Below are 17,022 nucleotides of genomic sequence, written 5' to 3' on the forward strand. Positions count from 1 at the left end.
CAGACCATGTGCAAGAGTGTGAATGCCACTGCAGTGAACCCGCGTGGCCACCTAGCAGCTCCTGCCACCGGAGCCAGGTGCTGGAAGCCTCTGTGGGTGAATCACAATGGAGGGCCTGAGGGTCTAACCACTGTTTTGGGGACCTAGCTAGCATCCCTGGGCAGTGGGAAGATGGAGGAGAGGGGAGGAGTGGGAGCTCCCTGGCACATCCTATACCAGTATAGCAGGCAGATTACAGTGGATGTCTCTGGTTCTGCTGTCATGACATTCCCATTTAGCAAGTCTCACAAATCTCCAGCATATATTGTGAGGAACTGGAAAGAAAGCAAGGCCGTTTGGGGAATGCAAGATATTTCTGACAAAAACAGGCTGAAAAAGGAATGTCATATGTACAAGATCGAAAATATCTCTGTTTTTGAGAACCTCCTTTCTAGTTGAGAAGGATGGATGGTGAACATATGCTGAAACTAGAATTTCAGGTAGCTACAGAAATTTGGTTGCTATGAAAGGAATTATGTATGGCACAAATGAAAAGGAACCTCAGACTGATGCTGTAACGATAAATGGCACACTTACTGAAAGTAAAACTAAGTATTTATTGTAGAAATTACTCACAAGATACCAAACAAGTAATCCAGATGAGCTGAGTAGGTTTCTGCCACCAAACTGGAAGCCAAAAGATGGAAAAAGAGACCAAGACTTCTGTTATTCAGTCTTTTATACCTTCCCCCGTAATGCTCCTAGCCATTCCCAAAAGTGGGCCTGGCTAGTGACATAGTTTACCACCTATGTCAGTATGCGCCTTTATGTCTTTCCTTATATGTCTTTAGTGGGTGTGTTTAGCGGTATGCGCCTCTATTTAGTCACATGGTTAATGGTGGCATTGTTTTCCTCCTACAATTCCCCTTTTAGTCTAAAAAGGATATTTAAACTTAAAACAACTAACTTGTGTCAATGATCAAAATGTATCAAACATCTATCCCATCTAAACCTAAACTTATATGAAAGAAACACCCAAATCTGAACACCTCCTTCAATCCCAACTCTAAAATAATTAAAAACTAACACTAACAGGTGTAAACTATCCTATAATATCAATAGTAGGGAGAGGGGGCGTGAAATTCTCAAAACTACTTCCTGGTGAGATGGGACGATGATAATCTCATGTTGAACTATGAGAAGAAAAATGTTAGTGTACCAAAATCTTCAGTAGATCAGACAGTCTCTGTTTGGCAGGAGATGCATGATTGAATTTCCTGACTGGGGTTCTATAGTGTTGATTGAAGCTCTCGTCTAAAGATCTGGTCAGATTGTAGAAGATGTGCTACTTGAGTTCCTTGGTCCGGAGGTGTATTGAGTAATGTAGTTTCAAGCCAATATAGTACTTGTCAGTTGGACTCAGTGATGTGGGGCAGTTCAGATGCTTCCAGTCGAATCAGGTGGAGTCAAGGAAGTGGATCCTCATTCTCTTTCTGAAGCGGTTGAAGATTGCTATCAGGAAATCCCTTCTCTTGAAAATTCAAACATTAATGTTAACAAAGAAATATTTTAATTTTTATTTGTATGCATACTGGAAGAGGTGACAATAGAGAAGATAGTAAACATGAAGGAAACTAGACTTTTCAGAAAAAGAAATCCACAGATAACAGTCCCTAAATTTATTTTCTTCCTTCTTATATCAATGGCTCTTTGATATAATACAGAAATCCTGAATTTTATATAAATAATATTCTTGAATTTAGAGTAGGAGAGCCAATCTAACTCCAAAGCCAGCTTCAGTTAAATGAATGGGGACTGAAGTATATGAAGAAACAACGATAAAAGGGTATGACAAAAACAATATAGAGAGATTTAGACTTAGATAAAACACAGTGAGTTATTGTTTGTTTGTGGTCCTCAGGGTAGCTATTCATTCTTCTTCAGGAATCCATATGTCCAGTATTCTTTGCTGAGTTTACCTGTGAAGACATAAAACAAAACACTTCTCTTTCCTTTTAGGAGGTCACTTTACCCATGGTAGAATATGAATTTGTAGATGAGCTGTTATCTTCCTTCTTCTGAGATGTCTTCTGTTCTGACCAAATCTTAATTAATTTTGATGGAACCCAAAGCTTTTCTTCTCCTGTGGAAACAAAAGCACAACCACTTCCCCAAGGTAACACATATCCTGGTTTCCAGACTGAGGTCATAACATCCTTAAAATACACTGGTTGTTTCAGTTCAAAAGTCTTCTCTGTAGTCCAGTGTCTTTCTGCTTCAGTTTGTCCTTTTTCATCAGCATTAAGAAAATTCAATGTTAGTAAAGCATTATGTAACCTGTGCTTAGGGGTCTTTGTTCTCCTTGGCTGTTTATGAAGCATCTCTTTTAAGGTTCAGTTAGATCTTTCAATCACTGCTTGTCCTATGGGATTGTAAGGTATACCAATTATATGTATTATATTATAACATTTGAAAAATTGTTCCAGTTTACTGGAGACATATGCTGGAGCATTGTCAGTTTTTATTGTTTTAGGTATACCGATGACAGCCATCACCTCTAAGAGGTATGTAATAACAGAATCAGATTTTTCAGAGCTGAGAACAGAGCCAATTGGAAGCCTGAGAATGTGTCTATGGTATAGTGCACATATTTCAAAGTGCCAAATTATGGGAAGTGAAATACATCCATTTGCAAATGTTCATTTCTGTGAATACCTTTAGGATTACAACCTGCTTGTAATGGAGTTTCATTGTAGAATGAGCAACTGGGGCAATTTCTTACTATTTCTTTGGCTTGTTGCCAGGTGATAGAAAAATCCTTCTTTAAGCCTTTGCTGTTAACAAGGTGTTTCTTATGAAATTCTGAAGCTTCCAACACATTACTTACTAATAAACGATCAATTTCATCATTGCCTTGTGCCAGAGGATCTGGCAGACCTGTATGGGACGGGATGTGTGTTTTATATATTTAGGATGAGTCCTGTTTCTGATGGTTTCCTGTAATTGTAAAAACAATGAGGTTAATTCTATACTATCAGGAACAAATTCTGCACTCTCAATGTGCAAGACAACTCTTTCTGCATACTGAGTATCCGTGACTATATTGAGAGGCTCTGTAAAGTCTTCAAGTACCATGAGAATGGCATATAACTCTGCCTTTTGTACGGAGTTGTAAGGGCTTTGAACTACTTTTCTTATATTTCCTGATTTATACCCTGCCTTACCTGATTTGTTTGCATCCATGTAGAAGGTAAGAACTCCAGAAATAAGTGTTTGTTTCACGATAAGCGGAAGAATCCAAATTGTTTTCTTTATGAATTTGATTCTCTCTATTTTGGGATAGTTATTACTAATAGTTCACAAAAAGTCACTGCAAGCTATTTGCCAATACTCATTATCCTTCCCTAAGGAGGAAATTTCCTCAGTCATTAAAGGTACAATAATTTCAGCTGGGTCTATCCCAGTCAGTTGACGAAGCCTTAACTTACCTTTTAATATCAAATTGGAGATCTTTTCTATATATGTTTTCAATTTTTTATTCTGTTTATGTGGCAAAAATACCCATTCCAGTATGATGTCTTCCCTCTGCATTAATATTGCTGAGGGGTATTCTCTAGATGGTAAAATAACCAGAATACAGTCCACATTTGGATCCAGATGGTCCACATGTGCTTTTAATATTCTCTTTTCTACCCATTCTAATTCTTTTTCAGCCTCAGCTGATAGTACTCATGGGCTTTTAGGTCTTTATCTCCTTTTAAAGCCATTTTCAGGTGTTTTAAATCATGCCCTTCTACACTGATAATTGTGTGTAATTGAGAGATTTCTCCTAATAGATTTTGAAGATCATTAAGAGTGTGGTAAAGATCTCTTCTGCTCTGTACTTTCTGCGATCTAATTTTCTGAGCATCTACTTTATAACCTAAATAGTTAATAGAATCTCCTCTTTGTATTTTTTCTGGGGCAATTTGTAATCCGCAGCGAGGCAAAGATCCCTTTACTGCTTCAAACATCTTTTCCAAAGTATACTTATTGAATTAGACAGTAATATGTCATCCATATAATGATATATTAACGAATGTGGAAATTTTTTATGAATTATTTCTAGAGGTTTATTCACAAAATATTGACACAAAGTTGGGCTGTTTAGCATACCTTGAGGTAGAACCTTCCACTGGAAACTCTGTACTGGACGGGAATTATTACAGGTAGGTACCGTGAAGGCGAACTTTTCTCTGTCGTTTCCTTGTAGCGGTATGGTGAGGAAGCAATCTTTAAAGTCCATAACTATAATTGGCCAATCCTTAGGAATTAGAGAAGGTAACCGCATCCCAGGTTGTAGAGACCCCATAGGCTGAATTACCTTGTTGATGGATCTAAGATCAGTAACCATTCTGCACTTACCAGACTTCTTCTTGACAACAAAAACAGGTGAGGCCCATGCACTAGTTGATTCCTCAATATGTCCAGCATCTATCTATTCCTGAACTAACTTTTCCAATGCCTCTAACTTCTCAGATGTCATAGGCCATTGACCCACCCAGACGGGATCATCTGTTAGCCATTTTAAGGGTAGAGCTTTTGGTTGCTCTGTAGGTTTGGCACTAGCATCCTGCTTCTGTACAGCCTGTACATTTGGCATCTGTTTTCTGTACTGCCTTACTATATTCTTTCTACCACTAAGAGCTTGTCTATAATTTCTAGCTGATACAGAAAGAATGTTAATCTGTGTATTCCATTGCTGTAATAGATCATGACCCCAGAGGTTTATAGCAAATCTGCAATATATGGCTTTAACCTTCCTCTCTGTCCTTCTGGCCCAATAAAGTCAATCAATCTAATGCTCTGTTTAACTTCAGATAGGGTTCCAATTCCTAAGAATTGAACGTTAACCTCTTTTAAAGCCCAATTTTGGGGCCAGGACTTCTGATTAATGATGGTGACATCACATCCAGTGTCTAAAATCACCATATTATTGACTTTAACTTGTAACTTGGGTCTATGATATTGTATAGAAGTTTGCCAAAATGTATGTTTTGTATTTCCTCCTGATATAATTGAGTCATCCTCTGGAGATAATGTATTATCCAGTGCTGTATTATTTACAATGGGGAGTGGATCTTCTAATTGCCCTGGGAGAGGTTGTCCTCCACTGTCACTGGGAATGACTGGATAATCTTTCTTTCTGGGGCCTGCTTGAGGCCCTGATTCCCATTTCCCAAATGTACAGATCTACCTTTTCTATCAGTAGTTGACCAGCATTCGTTGGTCCAATGTTTACCCTTTCCACACCTCCTGCAGAGACCAGGAGGCTGACGCCTTCTGTTTGATGCATTCCGGGTAAAGCAATATTTTTAGGAATGTGTTGTCTACAGTTCCTACTCAGATGTCCCATTTTACCACAATTAAAGCATGTGGCATCTTTATGTCTGTTAAAATTCTTGGAGATTGCCTTCCCTAACCAAGCCTCTATATCGTCATGGGTAGGGTGTTTGGCATCTTGGTGCCTCCTAAAACCTGTAGAAATATCTTCGCCTACCCAAGTTCCCGTATTCTGACTTTTACATTACAGGTTCGCTCTATATAGCACCCATTCCTCCAATGGCACTGATCTTATTTTTACTGGCCAAATTGCCTGCCTGCATTGTGGATTTGCATTCTCATTTGCCAAAGATTTTTTAAGGAGTCACCTAGATTCTGGATTTGCTACTTGTACTCTGGATAATCTGTCTAAATATTCAGTGAACCTTTCCCTTGGGCCTTGTAATACCTTGGTATAGCGTTGCATTATCTCTTGTTTCACAAACCTTATCCAAGGCGTTTAAAGCAGCTATACGGCATAAAGACAAAATGTACTCATCATATGCAGACTGAACCTGCGTGTCAGAGTAAGCACCCTCCCCAAGAATCTTGTCTTGGGGTACTTCATGACCGTTCTTTAATTCCTGAATCTCTAAGGCTTTCCCCTCTTTCCTCTATAAAGCTCTTCATTGAATTTGACAAGAATTTTCAAGCACTGCCAAGGCTAATTGCGCCCAGTCTTTTGGGGTTACTTTATTCACAGTGGCCCATGAGGTTAGGAGGTCTCTGGCATAGGGAGAATGAAGACCATACGAAACAATGGCCTCCTTGATTCCCTTTAGTTCCTTCATCTGTATAGGTTCCCATTGATAAGCAATGGGACCATTTGAGTGCTTTTTCGTTGCTTGTTTTTCTGTTACAGACACTGGGAAAACCATAGGTGAACGCATAGCAACCTTAGGGAGAACTTTCCGGCATTTGAGAGGTGTTGGGAAACTCCTGTCCTGACCTGTGGCCTGTATGGCTGATTCTGAAGTATCATATTGGATGTCTTCTAAAACCTGCAGTCTATTTATAATTGTTTCTCTGAGCTCTTGAAGTTCTTGGGACAAATAATTTTCTAAGGACGTCATTGAATCTTTCATTTTGTTGCATTCATCATTTACATGTGATTCAAAATATTTAATATTCTCATCCTTAGAAAATATCTCAATGGCATGTAAACTGCCTTCCAGAAATGACGTTCTATCAGCTAGTTTGTCATTGCTCTCAGACATGGAACAATTCTTCTCTGTTAGCATTTCAATCTTATGTTCCAGTCTTTGCAGTTTGCTAGTGAAATTATGAAACATGGAACAGTTTTGTTGGTTAAACATTTCAACATTATCTTCCACTTTTTCTATTCTGTCTGTTGAACACATTTTTCCTGAAAGGATTTCAATTTTTTCCATCTCTTTAAACCTGTTTGTCAGACATGCATTATCATTTTTAATATCCTGAATATTTTCTACCAAACCTTCCTTACTATCCTGCAAGGAATTTTCCATTTCCTGAATCCTTTTTACTAAGATTTCATAACTATCCTGCAATGTCCGTATGACCTGTATAAGTTTTACCCTATTTTTGAACCATTTCTTTAGCAGAATTATATTGATTATGAAACTAATAATCACCATCGTGGGCAGGAAGTACCTTTCAGGTAGGTCCTCAACACTTTCTAAAATCCCATCCATACAAAAAACAAGAAAATTCTTAACATCCTGCATCGTAATGTTAGATGGCATTGTACAAAGCAGTTAAGTTTGTTACCAGTGGAGTTTTATTCAGGCCCAAATCAGCAGGCTGCCTTCAAAAGAGCACATGGCCAAAGTCAGCAGGCTGCCAGTAAAAGAGCACTTGGCCGCGAGAGAAATCTTGGAATACCACTTAATCTTACCCGCAGATAGAAGGTGCTGGTTCCTGGTGGCAGGAATCGTGCCTTGCCAAAAAAGTGGTGGGAAACTTAGTGAAAGGAAAATCCACGTATGCCTGGTTGGGCCAAGGAGCAACCGCTTTTCTGGGTTCCTGGATCCGGATTTCGAAACTTCTGACACCAAATGATGCTGTAATGATAAACGACACACTTACTGAAAGTAAAAGTATTTATTGTAGAAAATACTCACAAGATACCAAACAAGTAACCCAGATGAGCCGTGTAGTTTTCTACCACTGAACAGGAAGCCGAAAGCCTGAAAAAGAGACCAAGACTGCCGTTGTTCAGTCTTTTATACCTTCCCCCCGTAATGCCTCTAGCCATGCCCAAAAGTGGGCCTGGCTAGTGGCATAGTTCACCACATATGTCGGTATATGTCTTATGTCCATCTGTATACATCTTTAGTGGGTGTGGTTAGTGGTGTGGTAAACGCTCCTTTTATTACCTCATCTGTATGTGCCTCTAGTAAGTCAGATGGTTAATGGCGACATTGTTTTCCTCCTACATCAGACAGAAACAGTAGCACAGCTGGCTCAGAAGCTGTAAGATAGTGGAGTCCTTAGCACTCTGGTGGCTGATTTATAGCTCATTGTCTTTGGGGGCAAAATAGACAATATTCTCAGAAACCAAATTGGTACAAGAACTCCTTTTTAATGTGTCTGCACCCAACAGAATATATTGTTCATGTTATTGAAATTGTATGGATCTCCAGAAATACCTCTCAATTGGGGAATAATGTAAGGGAGTGCATCAGACATGAACCACTTGAACCACTTGCAAAAATCATTTTATGGTTGTAACAATTTTATGACTTCTTCAGATATGTTTAAATGTCAACATTTGACATAGCTTCAGATGTATTTGCTACGTTCAAGGATTTACTCACAAGATATAAATTGCTCTATGCAGAATTTATGGACCAGCATTCTGATAGATTTTTCAGTGAATATGAGAAGTTACTTCATTCAGAAATTATGTGACAAAGCGACAGTCACTGAAGGTTCTCAGTGAACTACTGTTAGATAAACACAATTTCAAGATTATGAGGAAGTACATCAGTAAACCTGAGAACCTCAAGTTAATGCTGAATCTCCTCTGAGACAAGAACCAAAACATCCAGTGTGAGGCCTTTCACATGTTCAGCCCATCCTAGACATCCTCCTGAAGAACCATACCAAACTCATTGAGTTTCTCAGCAATTTTCAGGATGACAAGATAAAGGACGAGAAGTGCAATGGTGAGAAGACCTATCTAGTTAAACAGATCATGGATTTGAAGAGACCAAGTCTGCAAGAAGCCTAATTTCCAACAAACACCTATGGCATCACTTCCAACTTCATCACTTTCTGTTAGATACTCAGAATCAGGCATTTTTATGAATTCATGAGGAACATTACTTCTAATCTGCTGTTAAGTGAGTGGTTTTCATTTTACCTTTTTGTTTTACAGTCCAGCTTGGAGAACATAGTTGCTATTTGCACCGTAAAGCACATATGGTCTTTCCCTTGAACTCTGGCATTTCAGAATTCACAGACTCAATTTCTACAGGAGTTCTGAACGTGGTTGGGTTCATGAAGGCAATTGTGTGATGAGTGTGGTATAGGGAAAAGGCTTTGATGACATCAGCTGATACCTGCACATCGGCACTGCTCTTTCAGATCTCTGCAGTATGTCAGGGGTACACTTGGTATCCTAGAGGCAGATCATTCACTGTCACCAAAGGAATGTGGCATGTACAGGGATTTTTTTGGAGATCAGAGGGGAACTGTGTCTAGAGTGAGCTTTGGGGAGGATAAAGTTCACATAAAAATAAATTCATACTGAAGCTTAGCAACTTCTCAAGTGTTGCAATTCATAAGTTCACAAGAAAGTGTATATGTGCTTTTCACAGCTTACTAGAATTTTGAGACATTTCATTTTCTTGAGACTTGTTAACTTGAATGTGTTGAAAAGTATTTGTTAATTTACTTTTAATGGTATTTAAAACAGTAGACCTAGCAGACACCTTACATTTCATTTCAACAGTGCTTACAGGCTTGTTTTGTATATAATTATTAGAATGCTCATTTCTTTTCATTTTTTAATTTGCACAGCAGAGGAATGTTATTGTAGTAGTATGTAAATATTACCTGAGTTTTGCAAAAAATATGCTCATATATAATTTAAATACTGGAGATCACAAGGAAAGACTGATTTTAATATTTAAGGATCACAGCACTAAAAGAAAAAGAACCAATCCCTTGTGTTCAATTAACCAATGGGGTGACATTGGTAGGCAGAATTACAGACCTGGAACTCAGTCTGACACATGGACTTGCAGATTATTGACCTTATTCATTTCAAGTGAGTCCTAAGATTATTGTATCTAAGAATGACACAGATTATGCTAATAATGCTGATTCTAGATTTTTGTGAGTTGGGGCCTCTGTAGAGTACCTTTCTTTCTTACGGAAAGAAAAGCCCTAGCTCTATATGTGCCCTGACTGTTTTTAAAGCCCTTTTCCTTAATGCTGCAAATTATCGGTATTTATACCGTGATTAATTTTGTACCACATTTTGTCACTGTGACCACAGCAGAACAATATCTCCTAGACTGTATGTACATAAAGTTACTAGAATGGTGTCTGTTCATTTCAGTGACACACAGATCACAACTAATAACTTAAAAAAAGAGTTTGCCCCATCCAATTCAGCACAGCTGTAGCAGATTAAAAAGAAAAAATGACATAAGTATTCTTTGCTAGCCTCTCTTAATAAATGAATGATTCATTTCCCAGGAATAGGAGCCACTCAGCTGGTGTTTGAGTAGGTTTAAAGTTTCCTTCAAGAAGCACAAGGCAGACAAACCACTCTAGAAGACACAAGTGTGTTCTATTTTATTTAAAAGGCAGTCTACAATAAAGAGTTTCCAAGGATCTTTCCAATGGGGGTTGTCTGAGAGAGCGCGTGAGGAGAGGGAGAATTCATGTTCCCTAGAAATAGATAAAGCATTCAGTATCCTGGACAAGGAAGTTCTCAGAGGAGACCTTGCCACCCAATGCTGTGAGTCAGTATTTAGTGTGATAGCAGTCATTACACCATGTGGAAGGGTATTTCCTTGCCAAGCTAGCACTTACTGCCTCACACAGCAAACAGCCTCCACCTTGGCAACATGAAGTAGTGCTAGATTCCTAGGGTTGAAGATGAAGTGTGCTGTTTCAGAGAAATTTCTGTCACCAGTGCATCGAGAACTGGAGGCAGAGAAGAATTGTGGACTGCTTTTAAACAGAAAAATGTGAAAACATTCAAAATTGAAAAGTTGCATTCGATGAAGGATCATTTACTACATTTCTATTATCAAAAAGATTATCCTGGGTGTGGTTTCTTTAATATTATAAAGGTTTAATTTTAATTTAAGGCAGGTACTTAATGTGATACTTTTAACACATAAAAAAGTGGGAGATGTATACAATTGTTAATGACATAGAAGTGTTTTCTTTCTCCTGAGGAAAAGTGAATTTCTTATCATATCTGGCTGGCACTTAATTTAAATTAAGATAAAATTTTGGAAAAAAGAAAGAAAAATACCAAGAGATTCTGAATCATGTCTGTTATTATGTTTCTTTTGGTTTTATTGACTGATAATGACCTAACTGCAGACAGATATTTGATTGTGAGGGCGCTTATGCTAAACCAACACACACAAACACACACACACAATTAAAGGTACCTTGACTTCAAATTTGGGTCTAAGGATATGCTGCTTTAGGAAAGAATTTCTGCTTTTTTTCCCATAGAACATGAGAATATGTATATTCCATCCAGGCTAATTTGGTTTTTTTCAAGTAAGTTGCCATGAAATGATGGCAACTACCCTGGCCCCCAAGTGTGTCTGATCACTATAGCAGTAATGGGACCCGGATACTAATTGCTGAAGCGTGCTGGGGTCTTTCATGTAGGAAACCTAGTCCTTGGCAACTACCGCTGCCCCTAAGATGATCTCAGCCCATGCTTAAGTAGCCAATGAAATACGTGTTGCTATGCTGATACTTATGTAACCATTAAAACTCTATAAATAGTGTACTCCCTACAAGCTGGTATGCCCTGCACCTGAGTTGAAGTAGCATCCACAGGCGCCTGTGTACTCAGTACCTCTTGCATTTGCAGCCAGCGGTCTGGCCCCGGTTCTTGGGCAGAGGGTTCGGTTCAGTGCCCGGCACTTTGATGCAGAGGTCTTTCAAAGGTACTTATGTTATGCAGCTCATTTTAAAATGTAATATATTTTAAGAAACATAAATGAATAGTCAAACTTATAGAGAGTCAGGTTTGTAGATATGTAGAGATATATTTCAAAAGGATAGGTAATCTTCAAATATGTCAAAGACTTACAGAATAGAGCATTTAAATTGTTTTAAAAACCAAGATTTTCTTGACTGTGAGACACATTTGCTCCTGGAAGCAACAATTATTTCAAAGAGAATGATGGTTATTGAAGAAAATAGAGTTTGCCCTCTTAATGGAAAGGATAGCCATTTGTGAAATAAAACATTCTTGCCTGGAATGCTTGACTGTATACTGTATAAACTGGACATTCAGGACCTATAGGAAAAGACTGATGAATTTTATGAAACAAGATGGTATAGTCCTTAAGAATGCTTCTTTACTGAGAAGTCTGCCAGAAACTATATGCTTATACGCTGAAGATGGATGTCCCAGCATTACATAAGAACTTTTGGTGAGCGTCCAGACACACAAATAACTGTCATTTCTAAAGTTTAGGGAATTGTTTACAATGTATTACCCGTTTATTTAGGTAATATTATGTCCTTCTGGGATCTCTGATGGAGTTGAAAACTAGATAACTTGTAAAAATACTTTTCCTTAGTTATGATAAAACATAAATTAAATATAAAACTTTAGAATCAAAAAGGTAGGATATATGATAGACTGTTTTCCTTAATATTGGCAAATACAAATAGATAAATATTGCTAATGTAATTCTTGCTTGACAATAACTATTTTGTTATACATAATTTTACTATGTTAAAATAAAAATCTTTCCTTTCACTTAGATAGAAAAGGGGAGATAATTTGGGATGCCATTCTGCATGCTGCAAATATGTTTTGCTTTTGTGGGTTGAAAAATACATTTGTTTTTGTCAATGGCCAGGAAAAAATAGATCCAAAATAGAAATAAAAATAAAGATACAGATAGAAAGAATGCAGAGTCAGAGAGATGCCATGTAGCCACCAAAAGAGGATCATTCTAGAACATTACTGGTAATCCATGGCCAAGTGGTATTATACAGATTAGTAAAAAATGGATTAAGTTAATTGTAAGAGCTAGTTAGTAATGTACCTGAGCCATTAATCCAGCAATTTTAATTATTATTAAGTCTCTGAGTTTTTGTTTGGGAACTGGTGAATGGGAGACAAACCTCCATTTACAGTAGTATTCTTTCCCTTAGTGATATTAACTCAAATTAAGAAACTGAAATATATTTTGTTTGTTATCAAACTTTCTAAAGAAACCAATAGAAAGTTGCAATACAAAGTAATATACTTTTCCTATTACCCCTTTAATTTATTTTAGTTTAATTTATGCTGTATGTTGAGGTGTAGTATAAAGGATTTATAGTTTTTCTTAATTTCTCAACATTTTCTTTCCTAACCAGTTGAACAGAGCATCATCTCTCTGTCTCTTTGTGTCTCTGTCTCTCTCTGTCTCACATACATACACACACACACACACACACATACACACATACAGAGAGAGAGAGAGAGAGAGAGAGAGAGAGAGAGAGAGAGAGAGAGCAGGATTTGGAAAGGATGCCATAAGCAGAAGAATCACTTACATCAGAATAACAGGAACTATTAGACTGAACTTTGTATTTTTGACCGAAAACCACATAATACATAAATATACCTAAAAGATTAGAAGATAAATGATTCAAAATGTTACCAGAAACTTCAAGAAGAGGAATGAATAGATTTCATAAAAGAACAGGACTTCTGGTAATTGGTCACAGCATATTTGGATTTGTTTCCATTATATTTCCCCTGAATGGGATGAAGTCAATCTAGAATCCTATAGTGGAAAGTAACTCTATGTTGCACTTTTAATCATGAGTATTAAGAGTTAGTAAGTGAAAGATAGTTATATATAAAATTAATTTCTCTGTATTTTGTGCTTCATGCTTTTCAACATTTCAAATTGTATGAACTTTTTTGAGGAGATGCAGAAAAATGTGTACTCCAAGAAAAGAAAAAACAGAAATAAAAATCTGATCCACATGCATGAAGTTTGATAAAGCAGTAATTCTAATTGGGGTCATTTACAGAGAATTTTTGAATCAGCTATATCACTGAAGAAAAATGTTCTTGATGTGCTACTATCTTTATTCATTGTTAGTCTCCATAACTTTATTTAAACCTCTCATTGTTGACAATGTGACAAACTGACTCCAGAAAGAAAAACAAAGGGAGAAATTAAGTGGGATACCTAGTACCATCCAGGAAGTACCATCATTATTCACTAGTTTTCAAGGATCAGTACAGACACCTGAGTAAAAATGTCATCGTCAGTTTTACCCAGCTGTGTTTTTGTGACCAACAATAAAGACTGTCCTGGAAAGACTGCATTGGCACAAGAGTGACATCAGTATCCCTGTACTAACAAGCCACTTTCTGATGCATATGAGTCATACTCCAGCAGCATAACTGGTACCATTTTCAAGGCCAGCTACCAATGGTTACCTAGTTACTAGGACTTAGAGTTGAACCTAGTATTATTTTGCCAAATGGAGATAATGTTAAACCTACTGCTGATAATGTACTGCTATATTCTTAGTCAGCACACGGCTCAACACTGACCAGAAAAACTTCTTGAAATTAATTGCAATTAACAGAGAATGCTCAACTGGCCATCATACAAATAATAACAGAGTGTACAATTCTCAGCCCCAAATGGGATGCACATATCACACTACTTCCACAAAAGCTCAATAATCTACATGGAAGCAGTAGAAAAATTCTAAGTGCAGAGGTGATGATTGAGCATAACAAAAGTGTTTGTTATACACAACGGTGTAGTGGAATGCAACAAATCACAGCATTTTCACAACATGCACAAAAACTATGTACATTCAAGGAGAAAATTCTTGTGTATTGAGTAGAGATGTGCACACAAAATCCCACTTATAGATGAGGAACTACTAGAAACTGTTAACAGCTAGGAGAGGAAAAGTCAGTTTATTGAAGGGGATGTCTCCTGCTATATTACCTACTCTATCTTGTTGAGTCAAAAGACTCGTACCCAATTTATTTCCTACTCTAATTTTCATTATATAATTATATTTCCATTTCTCTCAACCTTTTATATTTTACATATCTTTAGGTAATTTTGTCTCTGAGTCTGGTAAACAATGAAAACTATAGCTGTACTAACTAGTCTTCAACTCCACCAGAGACCAAAGAAAGAAATAATGTTTAACTGAGTAAACAGGATGTAGGAGCAAGTGATTTTGAATAATGTGAGAAATGACAAAAACAGCTGGCTGGCTGTCTGGACAGTCAATCAAAGGTTTCTCTGCAATGTTGGAGCAACCACCTTTGGTCTAAAGTCCTAGAATCTCCTACATACTTTTCTGTGAATCAGAATTTTCTGAATGAATGTCCTGCTTTTTCTTGCAGTCACTCTAATTTTCATCATGCTTATGCAATTTGGACAGCATACTGTCAACAAGTGAGGCAAGGGGAATATTCTTGCCAAGTGGGTTACTAATACCACAAAGAAAGTGAACTACATGTGAGTTTCTTGAATGCCCATCTACTTCTGTTAAGTAAACAGGTGCTGCCAGGAGCAGATATGTTTCGCTGTCACAAATATATGTATGTTATTAAAATATTTTAAATGTCCTATTCTGTAGATCTCTGAAATGTTTGAAGATAACCTGTATGCCTAAAATATATGTTTTGAAGGCATGACCTAATATGAATACAAGTTTTATTGAAATAGTTCACTAATTAGTAACATCCATTTCCTTATTATCTTATATAATTGGTAATAATAACTTTCAAGGACTAGAAATGCGCATTACATTGATAAATAAGGTATATAGTTACAACACCTTAAGCAATACCTTAGAAATATGTGTACAATATATTTTAACCAAATAATTTCAAATTGATATCAGTATAAAATAATTCAGTACAATACACAATAGTACAATAAAATGTAAATCATTTAAAACTAGTAGTTACTTTTTAAATGTATGTTCAAAAATCTTCCTTTTACCTTATTGTATCTATATCATCATTTCTATATTTTCAAGAAACGTCTCAATAATCTACCCTTTTATCCTATTATATCTGTATCCTTTTTTTCCCAAAATAAAGCCCTTGAATCTAATCCTCATTGTTCAAGGTTTTTCCTAACCATAACCAACAATATTTTATCACCAATCTCCATTATCACTGAAATTTTTTGAGAGCCCATTGACTGACAAAAACTACCAACCCCACCTCTTGATAATCTGGATATGGCGTTCTTAATATTACTACCTGATATCTGTGTTCGACAGCATTTTTAGGGAATCCTGAAAAATAAACTTTGGGTTTTTAGTCTCTGCATAATGGGAAAGTTCATGGCTTGTATCTGATTCTGTCTAGAGTAGTCAGTGAGCCTGGATCATCTCAGCTAGCCTCCTCAAAAACGTTTTGAGCAGTGTCTGAGGCCAGATCATCTCAGCTGACTTCAAATTTGTTCTGAGTAATTTGCAGTTCAAAGCCAAGTTTTAGTTGCTAGTTTTCAGCTTGATGGTGTTATCGTGGTACTGGTAAAATTGTGTGGGGTTCCTTGTTCATTTTTATTTTTGTTTTGTTTTGTTTTGTTTGTTGTTTGTTTGGTTGGTTGGTTGTTTTTCAAGACAGGGTTTCTCAAATTTAATAGTCCTGGCTGTCATGATCACTTTGTAGATCATGCCGGCCTCAAACTCACTAAGATCTGCATATGTTTGTCTCCAAAATGGTGATATTAAAGGTTGTATGATCTCCTCTCAGCTTGGATTTAATCTTCATTTTGGAGACTTCATAATCATATTACGTCAGATTATTTCGTTACTTGTAATTCTTTCCCAGGGACTTTTATGAACTTCTTTGGATGCTTTGTTGTTGAAAAGTCGTAAATTCTTCAAGATCGTTGTTTTTGTTTTCCAGAAAAGACACATGCAAATCTCTTTAACAACCCTAACAGTGGAAAGGATCATATTCCTATCCTTATCAATTTTGATGTATGCTTCCTCCTGAATTTTTTATTTTAGCTTCTCAAGCTATTCTTTCACTCAGAACAGCATGCTGTCTTTCAATAGACATTAGGTTATTGGGAGGATTTTCAGCCACAATGTCAAGAAAAGAATGAAATGGTTTTGGCGTGGCATGGGGCTTTCATTTTTTTTTTAGCTTTTATTATTACTTTAATTTTAAATAGCTTGCTTCACATGTCAAAGCCATTTCCCTTTTCCTCCCCTCCTCCCGTACTCCCCACCATCCTTCCCAGCCTCCCACACAATAAACATTGATCTACTGCCCAGGGCCCCATAGATTGCCAAGTCTCCTCTGTGATTCTCATACTCTTGGGTCTTGGGTTCACGAGCACCCCCTTGTTCAGATTAGCTGTCTTTGCTGGTTTTGCCATCCCATTCTTTGCCAATTTGCTCATCACTCCTCTCTGTCACTGAGTTCCATGAGTTCAGTTCATTGTTTAACTGTGGGTGTTTGCCTCTTCATCAGTC

At 37.2% G+C, this 17,022-nt stretch overlaps 1 pseudogene; it reads left to right on the plus strand.

Annotated features, from left to right (window-relative positions):
- The first annotated feature begins 261 nt into the window (after nucleotides 1-261).
- Nucleotides 262-8,554, plus strand: LOC101828797 (annotated as a pseudogene).
- The last annotated feature ends 8,468 nt before the right edge of the window (nucleotides 8,555-17,022 follow it).

Source organism: Mesocricetus auratus, unplaced genomic scaffold, assembly GCF_017639785.1.
Source record: "Mesocricetus auratus isolate SY011 unplaced genomic scaffold, BCM_Maur_2.0 Super-Scaffold_100029, whole genome shotgun sequence".
NCBI classification, from domain to species: domain Eukaryota; kingdom Metazoa; phylum Chordata; class Mammalia; order Rodentia; family Cricetidae; genus Mesocricetus; species Mesocricetus auratus.